Source organism: Enhydra lutris, unplaced genomic scaffold (genome assembly GCF_002288905.1).
Source record: "Enhydra lutris kenyoni isolate GAN:26980312 unplaced genomic scaffold, ASM228890v2 scaffoldscaffold67, whole genome shotgun sequence".
Lineage (NCBI taxonomy): Eukaryota > Metazoa > Chordata > Mammalia > Carnivora > Mustelidae > Enhydra > Enhydra lutris.
The window spans coordinates 7,616,090-7,636,788 of NW_019154151.1; positions in this window are offsets into that span (position 1 = coordinate 7,616,090).

Sequence of the window (20,699 nt, forward strand, 5' to 3'; positions counted from 1 at the left end):
CTGATTGCTGTTGCTAGGACTTCTAATACTATGTTGAACAAGAGGGTGAGAGTGGGCATCCTTGTCGTGTTCCTGATCTCAACAGGAAGGCTCTGAGTTTTTTCCCATTGAGGATGATATTTGCTGTGGGTCTTTCATAGATATATTTTATGAAGTTCAGGAATGTTCCCTCTATCCCTATACTTTGAAGCATTTTAATCAGGAATGGGTGCTGGATTTTGTCAAATGCTTTTTCTGCATCAATTGAGAGGACCATTTGCTTCTTCTCTCTTCTCTTATTAATTTGTTCTATCACATTGATTGATTTGTGAATGTTGAACCACCCTTGTAACCCAGGGATGAATCCCACCTGGTCATGGTGTATAATCTTTTTAATGTGCTATTGGATCCTGTTTGCTAGGATCTTGTTGAGAATCTTAGCATCCATATTTATCAGTGATATTGGTCTGAAATTCTCCTTTTTGGTGTGGTCTTTGTCTGGTTTGGGGATCAGGGTAATGCTGGCTTCATAAAAAGAGTCTGGAAGTTTTCCTTCTGCTTCAATTTTTTGAAACAGCTTCAGGAGAATAGGTGTTATTTCTTCTTTGAAAGTTTGGTAGAATTCCCCAGGGAATCCATCAGGTCCTGGGCTCTTGTTTTTTGGGAGGTTTTTGGTCACTGCTTCAATCTCGTTACTAGATATAGGTCTATTCAGGTTGTCAATTTCTTCCTGGTTCAATTTTGTGAGTTTATAATTTTCCAGGAATGCATCCATTTCATCTAGGTTGCTTAGCTTATTGGCATATAACTGTATAACTGTTGATAATAACTTCTGATGCTTGTTTCTACTTCCTTAGTGTTAGTTGTGATCTCTCCCTTTTCATTCATCATTTTATTAATTTGAGTTTTCTCTCTTTCCTTCTGGATTAGTGTGGCAAATGGTTTATCGATCTTATTGATTCTTTCAAAAAACCAGCTTCTAGTTTCATTGATACGTTCTACTGTATCTCTAGTTTGTACCTCATGAATCTCTGCTCTAATTTTGATTATTTCCCTTCTTATGTGTGGAGTTCATTTGATTTGTTGTTGATTCTCCAGTTCTTTAAGCTATATGGACAGCTGGTGTATTCTGGGTTTTTCAAATTTTTTGAGGGAGGCTTGGGTGGCTATGTATTTCCCACTTAGTATGGTCTTTGCTGTATCCCATAGGTTTTGGACCAAAGTGTCTTTGTTCTCATTGGTTTCCATGAATTGTTTAAGTTCTTCTTTAATCTCCTGGTTGATCCAAGCATTCTTAAGCAAGGTGGTCTTTAGCTTCCAGGTTTTTGAGTTCCTTCCAAACTTTTCCTTGTGATTGAGCTCCAGTTTCAAAGCATTGTGATCTGAGAATATGCAGGGAATAATCTCAGTCTTTTGGCATCAGGTGAGCCCTGATTTCTGACCCAGTATGTGGTCTATTCTGGAGAAGGTTCCATGTGCACTTGAGAAGAATGAGTATTCTGTTGTTTTACGGTGGAATGTTCTGTATATATCTACGAGGTCTATCTGGTCTAATGTGTCACTCAATGCTCTTGTTTCTTTATTGATTTTCTGCTTGGATAATCTATCTATTACTGAGAGAGGTGTGTTAAGATCTCCTACTATTGGGGTGCCTGGGTGGCTCAGGGGGTTGAGCCTCTGCCTTTGGCTCAGGTCATGATCCCAGGGCCCTGGGATCGAGTCCCGCATCGGGCTCTCTGCTTGGCAGGAAGCCTGCTTCCTCCTCTCTCTCTGTCTGCCTCTCTGCTTACTTGTGATTTCTGTCTGTCAAATAAATAAATAATCTTTTTAAAAAAAAGATCTCCTACTATTAATGTATTCATATCAATATGACTCTTTATCTTGATTAATAGTTTTCTTATGTAATTGGCTGCTCCCATATTGGAGGCATAGATATTTACAATTGTTAGATCATCTTGGTGGATAGTCCCTTTAAGAATGATGTAGTGTCCTTCTGTATCTCTGACTACAGTCTTTAGTTTAAAATCTAATTTGTCTGATATGAGAATTGCTACCCTGGCCTTCTTTTGAGGCCCATTGGCATGAAAGATGCTTCTCCATCCCTTCACTTTCAGTCTGGGTGTATCCTTAGGTTCCAAATGAGTCTCTTGTAGACAACATATGGATGGGTCCTGTCATCTTATCCAATCTGCAACCCTGTGTCATTTTATGGGCGTATTTAGGCCATTCACATTGAGAGTGATTATGGAGAGATACGTTTTTATTGACATCGTGTTACCTTTGAAGTCTTTCTTTCTGTAGATTGTCTCTATATTTCTGTTGAATGATATTCTTAGGATTTTTCCTCTTTCATAGAATCCCCCCTTAATATTTCCTGCAGTGTCAGCTTGGTGGTCACATACTCTTTTAAGCCTTGCCAGTTGTGGAAACTCTTTGTCTCTCCATCCATTTTGAATGTCAGTCTTGCTGGATAAAATATTCTTGGCTGCATGTTCTTCTCATTTAGTGCCCTGAATATATCTTGCCAACCCTCTCTGGCTTGCCAGGTTTCTGTGGACAGTTCTGACATTATTCTGATGGGCTTTCCTCTGTACATAAAGAGCTTCTTTGTCCTAGCTCCTTTCAAGAGGGTCTACCAACAATTATAATTCTTCATTCTTACTATTAGGTGTCTCGAGGACTTTAGGGAATCTATAATCCTGGGGGGAGACCGTTCTGCCTCTAGTACATCAATGGTGGTTCCATTCGTGAGATTGGGAAAATTTTCATGGAGAACTTTTTCCACTGTATCTTCTAGACTTCTTTCTTTCTCCTCCCCTTCAGGGATTCCAATAATTCTGATGTTGGAACACTTCATGGCATCATTTTTTCCCCCTGATTCTGTTTTCATGGCTTCTAAGCTGTTCCTGGCTTCCTCCTGATCCTTTCTCTCTATCTGTTTGTCCTCCAGATCACTAATTTTATCTTCTGTCTCAGTTACCCTAGCTTTGAGAGAATTTAGATTAGATTGGAACTCACTGAGAGCATTGTGAACCTCATCCCTAGTGGCTTTCAGTTCTGCCCTAACATTGTGAACATCATCCCTGGTGGCTTTCAGTTCTGCCCTATTCAATTCCGTTTGGTCATCCATGGCTTTCTCCAACCTAGCTATTACCTGGGTAATTGTTAGCCTGAATTCCCTTTCCGACATATTGTCTATGTTGATAGCCATTAGCTCTGTTACAGAAGCCCATCCTCTGAATTTTTCTTCTGTTGGACATTCCTCTTCCTGGTCATTTTGGCGAGAGAAGGCTGAATGGATGTAGCCAGATGTTGGCTTCATAGATACAACTTTTATTTTTAATTCGTTCCCACTATTCTGGATCATTTTTTTTATAGATAATTTATAATTTACCAGAGTAGTGGGAACAAGTTAAAAATAAAAGTTGTCCCATGAAGTAGTGATGGTTGTTCTCTTGTAGTCTTTATTTTTTTTTTTTTTTCGTTCCTGGTTGCTTTTCTGGGGGAGGGGCCTGACACATAGGTTTTCATGCAATGTTCCCTGAGTTAAGTCCTCCCGCCCCCCCCAAGGGGGTGGGCTCTCAGGAAACCAGTTTTTTAGGCTTTTGTTCTCTAGAGGTTTTTATGTTTGTTTGGTCGTTTTTTTGTTTTGTTTTGTTTTTTTCTCGGGCCTTGACAGCTTTTTTTTAAGATTTTTATTTATTTGAGAAAGAGAGATCACAAGTAGGCAGAGAGGCAGGTGTGGGGTGGGGGAGGGGGAAGCAGGCTCCCTGCTGAGCAGAGAGCCCGATGCAGGGCTCGATCCCATGATCCTGGGATCATGACCTGAGCTGAAGGCAGAGGCTTTAACCCACTGAACCACCCAGGCGCCCCCCTTGACAGATTTTGATGGTTTTGGGAGGTTTAGAGGAAAACAAACTGCACCCAGACCTCCCTCTCAGAGAAAAGCCTCAGTCTGTTCCCCTCTAGTGTATAAGTTCCCCCTCGGCTGCTGGCAGAGCACGTTCGGAGTTGCAGTCCCTGGGGACACAGGAACTCCTGCTTGTACTCAAAACCATGACAGCGGCGGCTGTCTGGGCAGCTCCAGACTGCCAGAGAGTTTCCAAGCAGCGATCGCAGACTGAGATTTTCCCACTGGCCTGGGCTGGGATTGTCTGGTCTTTCTGGGTCCAAGTGCACTAGGCTGGCCCCTCCACGCACCTCTCTCAGGGAAGGATATGGGACGCTCCCGTCTCAGGCTCTGATAGCACGGCTAGGTGCACACGTGTAGAGTGCAAAAAGGCTGTGCTTCTGCTGGCTGGCGAGGCTCCCAGCCCCTCACGGGAGCTGGACCCCATGCACTCTCAGGCACACTGGCTGCTCAGGGACCAAGACCTGGTTTCTCCGCCGCATTCTCTCTTGCTCAGCGCCAGGGGTGGCTGTCCTGTGTCCGGGGACTTAAGCCCCTGTCCCTAACCTCCCCAAATCCCACAATTTCCCCCCACGATCCTTTGCTCTTTTGGAGTGCTTTCAACCAGACTCCAAGTTAATGCTGGTCCCCAGATGCAGGGCACTCTCGTATTGGGGTATTACTTTCCAATCGGTCGCTTCTGGTGGCTCCCTCCCCCTTTTGTTTATCTTCTGATATCAGTCCGACGTTCTCACTCTGCTTTACCTGCCCACTGGCATCTTCTGCCCCCATAGAGATCCAGACGTGTATAAGTCGGATCTCAGGCTGATTTCATGGGTGATCAGAGTTCTTTGGTAGGTAATCAGCTCACTTTAGGGTACAGGTTGAAACGGCGCCTCCTCCTACTTCCCTGCCATCTTGTCTCCCCCATCAGGATACTTTCTTAAAAAAGACTGTTTTTACTGTGAAAGTTACATCTTTGTAAAATTCAAGCTTTCTTTGAGCAATTTAACATCCATGGTTATGAAACAAAGGAAGACTTTTACGGTAGAAAATGTTCTCCATTTTAAAATATTTTTCTTAGATAATTCCTGTATGAGTGTTAGCGATATTGACTAATTTCCACATTGTATAAAAACAAAAATGAGTTTTGATTTATGTCAACTATCTTGATTAGTCCTGTAGGTTTAATTTTACTTGTCTTAACCATAAAAAGTAAAAACAAAAAGGAAGCCAGACCTTTTCTTAGCTCAGTTTCAGATTGACACAATCAGTATTTCTTGGTTAAAGAAGCCATGAAGGCACATTATTGACTAATTTCCACATTGTATAAAAACAAAAATGAGTTTTGATTTATGTCAACTATCTTGATTAGTCCTGTAGGTTTAATTTTACTTGTCTTAACCATAAAAAGTAAAAACAAAAAGGAAGCCAGACCTTTTCTTAGCTCAGTTTCAGATTGACACAATCAGTATTTCTTGGTTAAAGAAGCCATGAAGGCACATTTTTAAGTTATTTAAAAGAAAATATATTTTCCCTTCAGTTTTCCTGTCGATAAAACAGACTCAAATCAAAAAGGGATTTTTATTTGACACCTTGTGTTTCGAGCCAAGAAATAAAGCTGACAAGGTATCCCCCTGCTAGAAGCCATAGAAAAAAACTATAGACTTTTTTAAGGACAAAGGGAAGGAAACTTCTGAAAATTTTATCTATCTTTTTTATATACCTTTCTAAACTATTAATATTAGGTTTAAAATGAGTTTCTCATTTCCTCTTTGAAACTACATGATGAAAAGGAGATGCATAAAACACAACATGTGTTTCAAATTGCATGCTGTAAACTAATTCAAGCCAGAAAGATTGAGACAAAAAGAATAATCATGCTATCATTGAAACCTTGTTTCTGGAAGACTGACCAAAATTATGAATAGTGTTTTGTCTTAAGGAAAAAGGGATTTTCATGCTCAGGTACTAACAGAGACTAACTGAAATGGAGGAGGATGTAACATTGAGAAAATAGCCATAATGGTGGGAAAGAAAATTGAACCTCATGAGACAGGAAAGCAAGCAAAAAGAGAGAAACAAATTGAGCCTCATGGAATATATCTTTCTGCCATAAAATGAAGAATTAATACAAAGAAATAATGGTTTTAGGAATTAAGAGAAATTATAGTGAAAAGTAAAGGTATGTGCAACAGAGCACAAACTGACAGATAAACTGGGAATAGAATCAAGTAATAGTAATATGGATTATCTTTAAATTTAGTAATTGAACATCTTTGTTATGGCTACTAAAATTGAAAAGAAAAACATCTGACAATTTCAAGGATAAAATTAACCTCTATACATAACTGCTCACATTATTTGTGTCCAGATAAATATCCAATAATGTGTTGTATATTATGAATTCCACTGGTGTTGATATTCCAATTGTATACTATTTTTTTAAATTTTGTTGTTGTCATTTAGAATTCTTAATATGGCTTTAAAAAGTGCTTTTTAAAATAAGCCTTTGAGGAAAAGAATAACTATAGAAAGAACATGTCACTTCCCCAGAATTAATATCCACATAGTTCAAATATTCTAAGACCCCTGAGAAGAGTGGAAAAACTGTAAGTTAAATAAGATGTACTCAGAAAAGGTCACCATGGGCAATGTTTATTCATTTCAGGAACATCTACACAAATGTCTTAATTTCTTCTATTGCTTTTCTCAATTCCTTCCCTTGCACATGTCATAAGTGTTTGGCCTTCTTTATTTCCACATTGAATACAAAAGTTCTTTCTTCAAATGATGATTTTTGAGTAGACAAATCATATATATTATGTCCAATTACAAAAATGTGTTCAGTTGTAGACACACACCCAACTAAAAATAACTTGATCAACTCCAAACTAAGACCTTCTAATTCTGTAGACTTACTTGTCTATATGAGGTAAGGTTAATTTTGACAAAATTTTTTAAATATTTTATTTAAATTGGGAGACACATATAATCAGAAATTTTCAAATGTTCCACAATGTTTATAAATGTATCTATGTAATTAGCATGTATAAACCTGTACCTAATTTCAGCCAACTTTCAACAATTGATTAATAGTTAATATTACCCAGACAGTGGCTAATATTCAGTGTAATCCGACACACATATAATAAATATTTCCCTTTGATGTAAAAATTTGTTGGATCAGTCATGAAAAGGATAATCAAAAAAATACTCTAGAGAAGGGTTTTCCCCCCCATTGGTTTAGTTTCTATTAAATGTAAGAGAGTCATCCAACTATTATTAAAATTTAACCTTGGCTGCATATTTCCTATGATGTTTTCTATATAAAATAGAGTGTATATATATATATATATGCATATTTGATACATAGTCACATACACATACACATACACACAGAGACACACATATGTTAAAATTGGGGTGATACAGAAGGCTTGGAAGATGGCAGAGTAGGAGGATCTGAGCTTACCTTGTCCCATGTTTACAACTAGATTATCCCTCACATGCAAGTAAATAAGCAGGAGAGCATTCTGAAGACTGGCAGAACAAACTTCACAACTAAATGCAGAGAAAAAGCCACATATGAGAGGTGAGAAAGGTCAGAAACAGTGGTAAGGAGCTACCTATGGGAGGGAAGGAGCTGTGGTAATGGAGAGGGGGAAACACAAGGGTGCCCACATAAGAAAACAAATCCCCATAACATCTAGCCTTGAGAATGAGAGTGGCTAATTTCCATGAGTTTGTTTACCTGCAGGATCTGGAACCTAGACCTTTAAAAGTCAAATGACATAACACTGGCCTAGCTGGGAGGGCAAGTGAGAGCTGGGTCCCCACCTTTAAAAAGCTAAAGGAGAGCCAATAGAGGGTCTCCACCTTTAAACAGCCTAAGGAGAGGTAACATAGAAGCAACAGCTTGCACAACAGGAAGGAAATCTATTTATACTGATTTTGGAGCATGTTGGGGGACTTCTTTGGGAACAAAGGAGTTGGCAGTCACCATTTTCCTCTCCCACTGCCCACCATAAACAAAGAGCCACTGGCAGTAAATGACACCACCCAGATATTTGCTACCTAACCTGCTAGCAATGCACTCCACCCATGAGTTCTCCTGAGGACACATCCACTCTAAACCTGCTGACCTTGCATTGAGGTCAACAAAAATTTTGTGAATGCCCCATTTATCCTTCCCAGTTGCTGTCCTACACACCCTGTCCACTAGTGGCCACCACACTTCAGGGAATCAGGCCTAGAACTAGTGGCTCAGTGCACATTTTTATAAAGCCACACACACATACACACCCTGTCCAGACACCATGCACACAAATGCTGTGCACCCCCAGCCACTACCACCACTGCCTCATGCCCATCCCCTGGGACCAATGGACCATGGGAGATCCTGCCTAGGACCAGAAGCTTGGTGCAAACTTTGCTAATACCACAACCCTGCTCCTCAGCCCTTCTGTGGTCAAGTTCCCTCAGAGTCTTATTGCCTTGGTCTCACTAACATCATAGAGAGCAAGTACAGCACAAAACAGGCAAAGAGTTAGTGCAGACATCTGGAGTGAAAGGATTCCCTTTAATGCCAGGTTCTGGTGAACAGAGAACATTGCAGAGGAGGGTACTACAGGGCCTCTTCTTCATACAGCCACTACTTTCAAAAGCACAAGATGTCCAAACACACAGAAACAGACATGGAGAGGTAGACAAAATGAGGAGACACAAAAATATGTCTCAAATGAAAGAACAGGAAAAAAAATCACAGCAGGAAACAAGAGCAAAAGAGAAATAAGTAACACGCCTTATATAGAATTTTAAGTAATGATCATAAGATACTCAGTAGACTTCAGAAAAGGGTGGACGACATCAGTGAGACCATTGACAAAGAGATAAAAAATAACATACAAGATATGAAAAACAAAAAATGAAATGAAAAATACAATACAAGGAAAAAAATACAATACATGGGATAAATACTAGTCTATAGGAAGCAGAGGAATGTTTCACTAACCTGGAGGATAGAGTAACAGAAATCAAGCTAAACAGTTGAGCGACAAACAAATACTACATAATGAGACTGGACTTAAAGAATTCAGTGATTTTGTCAAACATGATAATATTCACATTATAGGGTTTCCAGAAGGAGAAGAGAGAGATGAAAGAGGGAGAAAATATATTTGAAGAAATAATAGCAGAAAATTTCCCAAATCTGGGAAAGAAAACAGAAATCCAGATTCAGAAGGCACACGGGGTCCCCCAATAAATTCAACTCAAAAAGGTCCACACCAAGGAACATAGTAATCAAAGAATGGTGAAAAAAATAGTGATAAAGAATTTTAAAGTTTTCAAGAGAAAAGAAGAGAGTTACATACAAAGGAAACCCCATAAGGCTATCAGCCGATTTTTCAGCAGAAACTTTGCAGGCCATGATGTGTTCAAAGTGCTATAAGGGAAGAATCTGCAGCCAAGAATATTTTATCTAACAAGATAATCATTCAGGATAGGAGGATAAATAGTTTCCCAGAAAAACAGAAGTTAAGAAAATTTGTGTTCACTAAACCAGCCCTACAAGAAGTGTTAATGGGGACTGTCAGTAGAAAACAAAACCATAAGTAAAAGTAAGGGAAAATAGGGAGCACAAAAGCAAAGTAATAATAATAATTAATAATAATAATAATAATAAAATAAGTATATCTGTAAAAATCAGACAAGAAAAGCACAAAATAAAAGGATGTAAAATATGATACCAAATATCTGAAATGTAGAGGAGAGAAAAGTAAGGAATGAGTTCAAAATTAAGCAATCATCAGCTTAATATAGACTGTTTTATACAGAAGATATTGTATATAAGCTGAATGGTAACCACAAATAAAAATAAATAAATAAAAATGCAAAAAATAAAAGTAAGGAATTCAATTCTATCACTAAAGATAACCAGCAAAATGTGAATAAAAGAAGAAAGGATCAGAGAAAACTAAAAAAACTACAAAACAAGTAACAAAATGACAATAAATAAATATCAATTATTACCTTGAATATAAATGAACTAAATACTGCAATCAAAAGACATAGGGTGACAGAGTGGAGGAAGAAACAACTAGATCCATCTATATACTGCATACAAGAGACTCATTTCAGACCTAAAGGTACCTATAGATTGAAAGGGGCCAGAGGAATATTTATAATGCAAATGAATGTCAAAAGAAAGCCAAAGTAGAAATACTTCTATCAGACAAAATAGACTTTCAAACAAAGTCTGTAAAAACGGATAAAGAAGATTCTGTATAATAATAAAGGGGACAATCCAACAAGTAGATATAACAATTGTAAATATATATGTACTCAACATGGGAGAACCCAAATACATAAAACTGTTAATAACAAACATGAAGGAAATAATTGATAATATACAATTATGGTAGGGCAATTTAATACACTACTTACATCAATGGACATATTGTACAAACAGAAAATCAACAAGAAAATAGTAACTGTGAATGACACACAAGAACAGATGTATTTAACAGAGATATTCAGAACATCCCATTCTAAAACAGCAGAATATATATTCTTTTCAAGTGCACATGGAACATTCTCCAAAATAGATCACATATTAGCCCACAAAACAAGCCTCAACAAATTAAAAAAGATCAAATTCAATTCATGCATCTTTTCTGACAACAATGCTATGAAATTAGAAATCAACAACAAGAAAGAAATCTATAAATACCACAAATATATGGAGGTTAAATAACATGCTATTAAACAATAAATGGGTCAACCAAAAAGTCAAAGAAGAAATAAAAAATTATGTGAAAAGCAAATGAAAATAAAAACACAATAGTCCAAACCCAAACTGCAAAAGCTATTTTAAGAGAGAAGTTTAAAGCAATACAGGCCTACCTCAAGAAACAAGAAAAATTTCAAATAAACAGCCTAACCTTACACCTAAAGGAGGTAGGAAAAGAACAAAAAACAAAACATAAAATGTTATATAATAAAGATTATAGTGTAAATAAATTATATAGAAACTAAAAAAATTGAAAATATCAATGAAACCAGGAGCTCCTTCTTTGAAAAGATCAACAAAATTGATGAGCTTCTAGCCAGACTTATCAAAGATAGATGATAGATAGATAGATAATAAATAGATAATGGAATCAAATAAAATCACCAATGAAAAAAGAGAAATAATAACCAACACCACAGAAATACAAACAGTTAAAAGAGAATATTATGAAAAACTATATGCCAACAAATTAGACAACCTAGAAGAAAGAAATGCATAAATTCTTAGAAACATAAGCTACCAAAACTGAAGCAGGAATAAATAGAAATTTTGAACAGACCAATTACCAGCAAGGAGACTTAATCAATAATTAAAAAAAAAAACTCCCCATAAACAAAAGTCCAGGACCAGATGGCTTCAAAGGCAAATTCTACCAAATAGCTAAAGAAGAGTTAGTACCTATACCACTTGAATTATTCCCAAAAAATAGAAAAGGAAGGAAAAGTTTTAAGTTCATTGTATGAGGTGAATATCACCATGATAACAAAACCAGATAAAGACACCATAAAAAAGGAGAACTACAGACCAATATCTCTGATGAATATAGATGCAACAATCCTCAACAAAATAATATCAAACTGAATCTAACATTTGAAAAGTCATTTACCACAATCAAGTGAAACTTATTCCTGGGATGCAATTGTTGTTCAATATTCTCAAATCAATGTGATACATCACATCAATAAGAAAAAGAATAAAAACCATATGATCATCTCAATAAATGCAGAAAAAGCATTTGACAAAGTACAAATTAATTCATGATAAAAACCAACAAAATAGGCTTAGAGAGAACATACCTCAGTATAATACAGGCCATATATGAAAACAACACAACAAATATCATACTAAATAAGTAATAACTAAGAGCTTTTCCCCTAAGGTCAGGAACAAGACAAGGATGTCCATTCTCAGCACTTTTATTCAACATAATTCTGGAAGTCCTGGCTACAGTAATTAGACAACAAAAAGAAATAAAAAGCCTCCAAATTGGTAAGGAAGAAATAAAACTTCACTATTTGAATATGACATGATACCACATATAGGAAACCCCAAAAGACTCCAGCAAAACACTAGTCAACTAATAAACAAATTCACAAAACTCAAAAGATACATAATCAATGTGCAGATCTCTATTGCTTTTCTACACACTAATAATGAAGCAGCAGAAAGAAAAATTAGGACAATTACATTTACAATTGTATCAAAATAATAGGATACCTAGGAATAAATTTAACCAAAGAGTTGCAAGACATCCACTCTGAAAACTACAAAAACAAGGATGAAAGAAATTGAATATGACATAAAAAACCAGAAAGACATTCCACGCTCATAGATTGGAAGAAAAATATTGTTAAAATGTCTATGCTACCCAAAGTAAACTACATATATAATGCAATCCCTGTGAAGATACCAACAGTATTTTTCACAGTACTAGAAGAAACAAATGTAAAGCTTGTATGAAACCATAGAAGACCCTGAATAACCACAGGAATGTTGAAAAAGAAATACAAACCTGGATGAATCACAATTATGAATTTCAAGTTATATGACAAAGCTATAGCAATCAAAACAGTATGTTACTGAAACAAAAATAGACACATATATCAACAGAACAGAGTATTTTGTTCCAATACCATGCTGTTTTGGTGATCACAGCTTTGTGATAAAGCTTGAAATCGGGCAACATAATGCCCCCAGTTTTGTTTTTCTTCTTCAACCTTTCCTTGGCAATTCAGGGTATTTTCTGGTTCCATACAAATTTTAGCACTGTTTATTCTAGAGCTTTGAAAAGAATGTGAAAAATGCTGATGGTATTTTGATCGGGATGGCATTGAAAGTATAGATGGCTCGGGGCAGCATAGACACTTTTACAATGTTTATTCTTCTGATCCACGAGCATGGAATGGTCTTCCATATTTTTTTAAAGATTTTATTTATTTATTTGACAGACAGATCACAAGTAGGCAGAGAGGCAGGCAGAGAGAGAGAGAGAGAAGGAAGCAGGCTCCCTGCTGAGCAGAGAACCCAGTGCGAGGTTTGATCAGGGATATTGGTCTGAAATTCTCCTTTTTGATGGAGTCTTTGGTTTGGGGATCAAGGTAATGCTGACTTCATAGAAATGTCTGGAAGTTTTCCTTCTGATTATTTTTTGGAACAGTTTCAGGAGAATAGTATGATTTATTCCTTGAATGTTTGGTTTAAATCCCCAGGAAATCCAACAGGTTCTGAACTCTTGTTTTTTGGGGTGGTTTTTGATTACTGCTTCAATCTCGTTACTAGATATTGGTCTATTCATGTTGTCAATTTCTTCCTGTTTCTGTTGTGGAAGTTTATAGGTTTCCAGGAACACATAGACCAATCGAACAGAGTAGAGAGATCAGATATGAATCCTCAACTTTATGGTCAAATAATCTTCAACAGGGCAGGAAAAAATATCCATTGGCAAAAAAACAGTCTCTTCAATAAATGGTGTTTGTAAAATTGGACAGCTATATACAGAAGAATGAAACTTGACCATTCTCTTACACCATACACACAGATAAACTCAAAATGGATGAATGACCTCAATGTGAGACAGGAATCCAACAAAATCCTAGAGGAGAACATAGGCAGAAATCTCTTCAACATCAGCCACAGCAACTTCTTCCAAGACACGTCTCCAAAGGCAAGGGAAACAAAAGTGAAAATCAACTTTTGGAACTTTATCAAGATGAAATCTTCTGCACAGCAAAAGAAACAGTCAACAAAACAAAAGAGGCAGCCTACAGAATGGGAGAAGATATTCACAAATGACACTACAGACAAAGGGCTGATATCCAAAATCTATAAAGAACTCAAATTCAACACCCACAAAACAGGTAATCAAGTCAAAAAATAGGCAAAAGACATGAACAGATACTTCTCCAGTGAAGACAAACTAATGTCTAGCAGACACATGAAAAAATGTTCATCATCATTAGCCATGAGGGAAATGCAAGTGAAAATCACATTGAGATACTGCCTTACACCAGTTAGAATGGCCAAAATTAGCAAGACAGGAAACAAGATGTGTTGGAGAGGATGTGGAGAAAGGGGAACCCTCCTACACTGTTGTTGGGAATGCAAGTTGGTGCAGCCACTTTGGAAAACAGTGTGGAGATTCCTCAAGAATTTAAAAATAGAGCTTCCCTATGACCCTGCAATTGCACTACTTTTAAGTTATTTAAAAGAAAATATATTTTCCCTTCAGTTTTCCTGTCGATAAAACAGACTCAAATCAAAAAGGGATTTTTATTTGACACCTTGTGTTTCGAGCCAAGAAATAAAGCTGACAAGGTATCCCCCTGCTAGAAGCCATAGAAAAAAACTATAGACTTTTTTAAGGACAAAGGGAAGGAAACTTCTGAAAATTTTATCTATCTTTTTTATATACCTTTCTAAACTATTAATATTAGGTTTAAAATGAGTTTCTCATTTCCTCTTTGAAACTACATGATGAAAAGGAGATGCATAAAACACAACATGTGTTTCAAATTGCATGCTGTAAACTAATTCAAGCCAGAAAGATTGAGACAAAAAGAATAATCATGCTATCATTGAAACCTTGTTTCTGGAAGACTGACCAAAATTATGAATAGTGTTTTGTCTTAAGGAAAAAGGGATTTTCATGCTCAGGTACTAACAGAGACTAACTGAAATGGAGGAGGATGTAACATTGAGAAAATAGCCATAATGGTGGGAAAGAAAATTGAACCTCATGAGACAGGAAAGCAAGCAAAAAGAGAGAAACAAATTGAGCCTCATGGAATATATCTTTCTGCCATAAAATGAAGAATTAATACAAAGAAATAATGGTTTTAGGAATTAAGAGAAATTATAGTGAAAAGTAAAGGTATGTGCAACAGAGCACAAACTGACAGATAAACTGGGAATAGAATCAAGTAATAGTAATATGGATTATCTTTAAATTTAGTAATTGAACATCTTTGTTATGGCTACTAAAATTGAAAAGAAAAACATCTGACAATTTCAAGGATAAAATTAACCTCTATACATAACTGCTCACATTATTTGTGTCCAGATAAATATCCAATAATGTGTTGTATATTATGAATTCCACTGGTGTTGATATTCCAATTGTATACTATTTTTTTAAATTTTGTTGTTGTCATTTAGAATTCTTAATATGGCTTTAAAAAGTGCTTTTTAAAATAAGCCTTTGAGGAAAAGAATAACTATAGAAAGAACATGTCACTTCCCCAGAATTAATATCCACATAGTTCAAATATTCTAAGACCCCTGAGAAGAGTGGAAAAACTGTAAGTTAAATAAGATGTACTCAGAAAAGGTCACCATGGGCAATGTTTATTCATTTCAGGAACATCTACACAAATGTCTTAATTTCTTCTATTGCTTTTCTCAATTCCTTCCCTTGCACATGTCATAAGTGTTTGGCCTTCTTTATTTCCACATTGAATACAAAAGTTCTTTCTTCAAATGATGATTTTTGAGTAGACAAATCATATATATTATGTCCAATTACAAAAATGTGTTCAGTTGTAGACACACACCCAACTAAAAATAACTTGATCAACTCCAAACTAAGACCTTCTAATTCTGTAGACTTACTTGTCTATATGAGGTAAGGTTAATTTTGACAAAATTTTTTAAATATTTTATTTAAATTGGGAGACACATATAATCAGAAATTTTCAAATGTTCCACAATGTTTATAAATGTATCTATGTAATTAGCATGTATAAACCTGTACCTAATTTCAGCCAACTTTCAACAATTGATTAATAGTTAATATTACCCAGACAGTGGCTAATATTCAGTGTAATCCGACACACATATAATAAATATTTCCCTTTGATGTAAAAATTTGTTGGATCAGTCATGAAAAGGATAATCAAAAAAATACTCTAGAGAAGGGTTTTCCCCCCCATTGGTTTAGTTTCTATTAAATGTAAGAGAGTCATCCAACTATTATTAAAATTTAACCTTGGCTGCATATTTCCTATGATGTTTTCTATATAAAATAGAGTGTATATATATATATATATGCATATTTGATACATAGTCACATACACATACACATACACACAGAGACACACATATGTTAAAATTGGGGTGATACAGAAGGCTTGGAAGATGGCAGAGTAGGAGGATCTGAGCTTACCTTGTCCCATGTTTACAACTAGATTATCCCTCACATGCAAGTAAATAAGCAGGAGAGCATTCTGAAGACTGGCAGAACAAACTTCACAACTAAATGCAGAGAAAAAGCCACATATGAGAGGTGAGAAAGGTCAGAAACAGTGGTAAGGAGCTACCTATGGGAGGGAAGGAGCTGTGGTAATGGAGAGGGGGAAACACAAGGGTGCCCACATAAGAAAACAAATCCCCATAACATCTAGCCTTGAGAATGAGAGTGGCTAATTTCCATGAGTTTGTTTACCTGCAGGATCTGGAACCTAGACCTTTAAAAGTCAAATGACATAACACTGGCCTAGCTGGGAGGGCAAGTGAGAGCTGGGTCCCCACCTTTAAAAAGCTAAAGGAGAGCCAATAGAGGGTCTCCACCTTTAAACAGCCTAAGGAGAGGTAACATAGAAGCAACAGCTTGCACAACAGGAAGGAAATCTATTTATACTGATTTTGGAGCATGTTGGGGGACTTCTTTGGGAACAAAGGAGTTGGCAGTCACCATTTTCCTCTCCCACTGCCCACCATAAACAAAGAGCCACTGGCAGTAAATGACACCACCCAGATATTTGCTACCTAACCTGCTAGCAATGCACTCCACCCATGAGTTCTCCTGAGGACACATCCACTCTAAACCTGCTGACCTTGCATTGAGGTCAACAAAAATTTTGTGAATGCCCCATTTATCCTTCCCAGTTGCTGTCCTACACACCCTGTCCACTAGTGGCCACCACACTTCAGGGAATCAGGCCTAGAACTAGTGGCTCAGTGCACATTTTTATAAAGCCACACACACATACACACCCTGTCCAGACACCATGCACACAAATGCTGTGCACCCCCAGCCACTACCACCACTGCCTCATGCCCATCCCCTGGGACCAATGGACCATGGGAGATCCTGCCTAGGACCAGAAGCTTGGTGCAAACTTTGCTAATACCACAACCCTGCTCCTCAGCCCTTCTGTGGTCAAGTTCCCTCAGAGTCTTATTGCCTTGGTCTCACTAACATCATAGAGAGCAAGTACAGCACAAAACAGGCAAAGAGTTAGTGCAGACATCTGGAGTGAAAGGATTCCCTTTAATGCCAGGTTCTGGTGAACAGAGAACATTGCAGAGGAGGGTACTACAGGGCCTCTTCTTCATACAGCCACTACTTTCAAAAGCACAAGATGTCCAAACACACAGAAACAGACATGGAGAGGTAGACAAAATGAGGAGACACAAAAATATGTCTCAAATGAAAGAACAGGAAAAAAAATCACAGCAGGAAACAAGAGCAAAAGAGAAATAAGTAACACGCCTTATATAGAATTTTAAGTAATGATCATAAGATACTCAGTAGACTTCAGAAAAGGGTGGACGACATCAGTGAGACCATTGACAAAGAGATAAAAAATAACATACAAGATATGAAAAACAAAAAATGAAATGAAAAATACAATACAAGGAAAAAAATACAATACATGGGATAAATACTAGTCTATAGGAAGCAGAGGAATGTTTCACTAACCTGGAGGATAGAGTAACAGAAATCAAGCTAAACAGTTGAGCGACAAACAAATACTACATAATGAGACTGGACTTAAAGAATTCAGTGATTTTGTCAAACATGATAATATTCACATTATAGGGTTTCCAGAAGGAGAAGAGAGAGATGAAAGAGGGAGAAAATATATTTGAAGAAATAATAGCAGAAAATTTCCCAAATCTGGGAAAGAAAACAGAAATCCAGATTCAGAAGGCACACGGGGTCCCCCAATAAATTCAACTCAAAAAGGTCCACACCAAGGAACATAGTAATCAAAGAATGGTGAAAAAAATAGTGATAAAGAATTTTAAAGTTTTCAAGAGAAAAGAAGAGAGTTACATACAAAGGAAACCCCATAAGGCTATCAGCCGATTTTTCAGCAGAAACTTTGCAGGCCATGATGTGTTCAAAGTGCTATAAGGGAAGAATCTGCAGCCAAGAATATTTTATCTAACAAGATAATCATTCAGGATAGGAGGATAAATAGTTTCCCAGAAAAACAGAAGTTAAGAAAATTTGTGTTCACTAAACCAGCCCTACAAGAAGTGTTAATGGGGACTGTCAGTAGAAAACAAAACCATAAGTAAAAGTAAGGGAAAATAGGGAGCACAAAAGCAAAGTAATAATAATAATTAATAATAATAATAATAATAAAATAAGTATATCTGTAAAAATCAGACAAGAAAAGCACAAAATAAAAGGATGTAAAATATGATACCAAATATCTGAAATGTAGAGGAGAGAAAAGTAAGGAATGAGTTCAAAATTAAGCAATCATCAGCTTAATATAGACTGTTTTATACAGAAGATATTGTATATAAGCTGAATGGTAACCACAAATAAAAATAAATAAATAAAAATGCAAAAAATAAAAGTAAGGAATTCAATTCTATCACTAAAGATAACCAGCAAAATGTGAATAAAAGAAGAAAGGATCAGAGAAAACTAAAAAAACTACAAAACAAGTAACAAAATGACAATAAATAAATATCAATTATTACCTTGAATATAAATGAACTAAATACTGCAATCAAAAGACATAGGGTGACAGAGTGGAGGAAGAAACAACTAGATCCATCTATATACTGCATACAAGAGACTCATTTCAGACCTAAAGGTACCTATAGATTGAAAGGGGCCAGAGGAATATTTATAATGCAAATGAATGTCAAAAGAAAGCCAAAGTAGAAATACTTCTATCAGACAAAATAGACTTTCAAACAAAGTCTGTAAAAACGGATAAAGAAGATTCTGTATAATAATAAAGGGGACAATCCAACAAGTAGATATAACAATTGTAAATATATATGTACTCAACATGGGAGAACCCAAATACATAAAACTGTTAATAACAAACATGAAGGAAATAATTGATAATATACAATTATGGTAGGGCAATTTAATACACTACTTACATCAATGGACATATTGTACAAACAGAAAATCAACAAGAAAATAGTAACTGTGAATGACACACAAGAACAGATGTATTTAACAGAGATATTCAGAACATCCCATTCTAAAACAGCAGAATATATATTCTTTTCAAGTGCACATGGAACATTCTCCAAAATAGATCACATATTAGCCCACAAAACAAGCCTCAACAAATTAAAAAAGATCAAATTCAATTCATGCATCTTTTCTGACAACAATGCTATGAAATTAGAAATCAACAACAAGAAAGAAATCTATAAATACCACAAATATATGGAGGTTAAATAACATGCTATTAAACAATAAATGGGTCAACCAAAAAGTCAAAGAAGAAATAAAAAATTATGTGAAAAGCAAATGAAAATAAAAACACAATAGTCCAAACCCAAACTGCAAAAGCTATTTTAAGAGAGAAGTTTAAAGCAATACAGGCCTACCTCAAGAAACAAGAAAAATTTCAAATAAACAGCCTAACCTTACACCTAAAGGAGGTAGGAAAAGAACAAAAAACAAAACATAAAATGTTATATAATAAAGATTATAGTGTAAATAAATTATATAGAAACTAAAAAAATTGAAAATATCAATGAAACCAGGAGCTCCTTCTTTGAAAAGATCAACAAAATTGATGAGCTTCTAGCCAGACTTATCAAAGATAGATGATAGATAGATAGATAATAAATAGATAATGGAATCAAATAAAATCACCAATGAAAAAAGAGAAATAATAACCAACACCACAGAAATACAAACAGTTAAAAGAGAATATTATGAAAAACTATATGCCAACAAATTAGACAACCTAGAAGAAAGAAATGCATAAATTCTTAGAAACATAAGCTACCAAAACTGAAGCAGGAATAAATAGAAATTTTGAACAGACCAATTACCAGCAAGGAGACTTAATCAATAATTAAAAAAAAAAACTCCCCATAAACAAAAGTCCAGGACCAGATGGCTTCAAAGGCAAATTCTACCAAATAGCTAAAGAAGAGTTAGTACCTATACCACTTGAATTATTCCCAAAAAATAGAAAAGGAAGGAAAAGTTTTAAGTTCATTGTATGAGGTGAATATCACCATGATAACAAAACCAGATAAAGACACCATAAAAAAGGAGAACTACAGACCAATATCTCTGATGAATATAGATGCAACAATCCTCAACAAAATAATATCAAACTGAATCTAACATTTGAAAAGTCATTTACCACAATCAAGTGAAACTTATTCCTGGGATGCAATTGTTGTTCAATATTCTCAAATCAATGTGATACATCACATCAATAAGAAAAAGAATAAAAACCATATGATCATCTCAATAAATGCAGAAAAAGCATTTGACAAAGTACAAATTAATTCATGATAAAAACCAACAAAATAGGCTTAGAGAGAACATACCTCAGTATAATACAGGCCATATATGAAAACAACACAACAAATATCATACTAAATAAGTAATAACTAAGAGCTTTTCCCCTAAGGTCAGGAACAAGACAAGGATGTCCATTCTCAGCACTTTTATTCAACATAATTCTGGAAGTCCTGGCTACAGTAATTAGACAACAAAAAGAAATAAAAAGCCTCCAAATTGGTAAGGAAGAA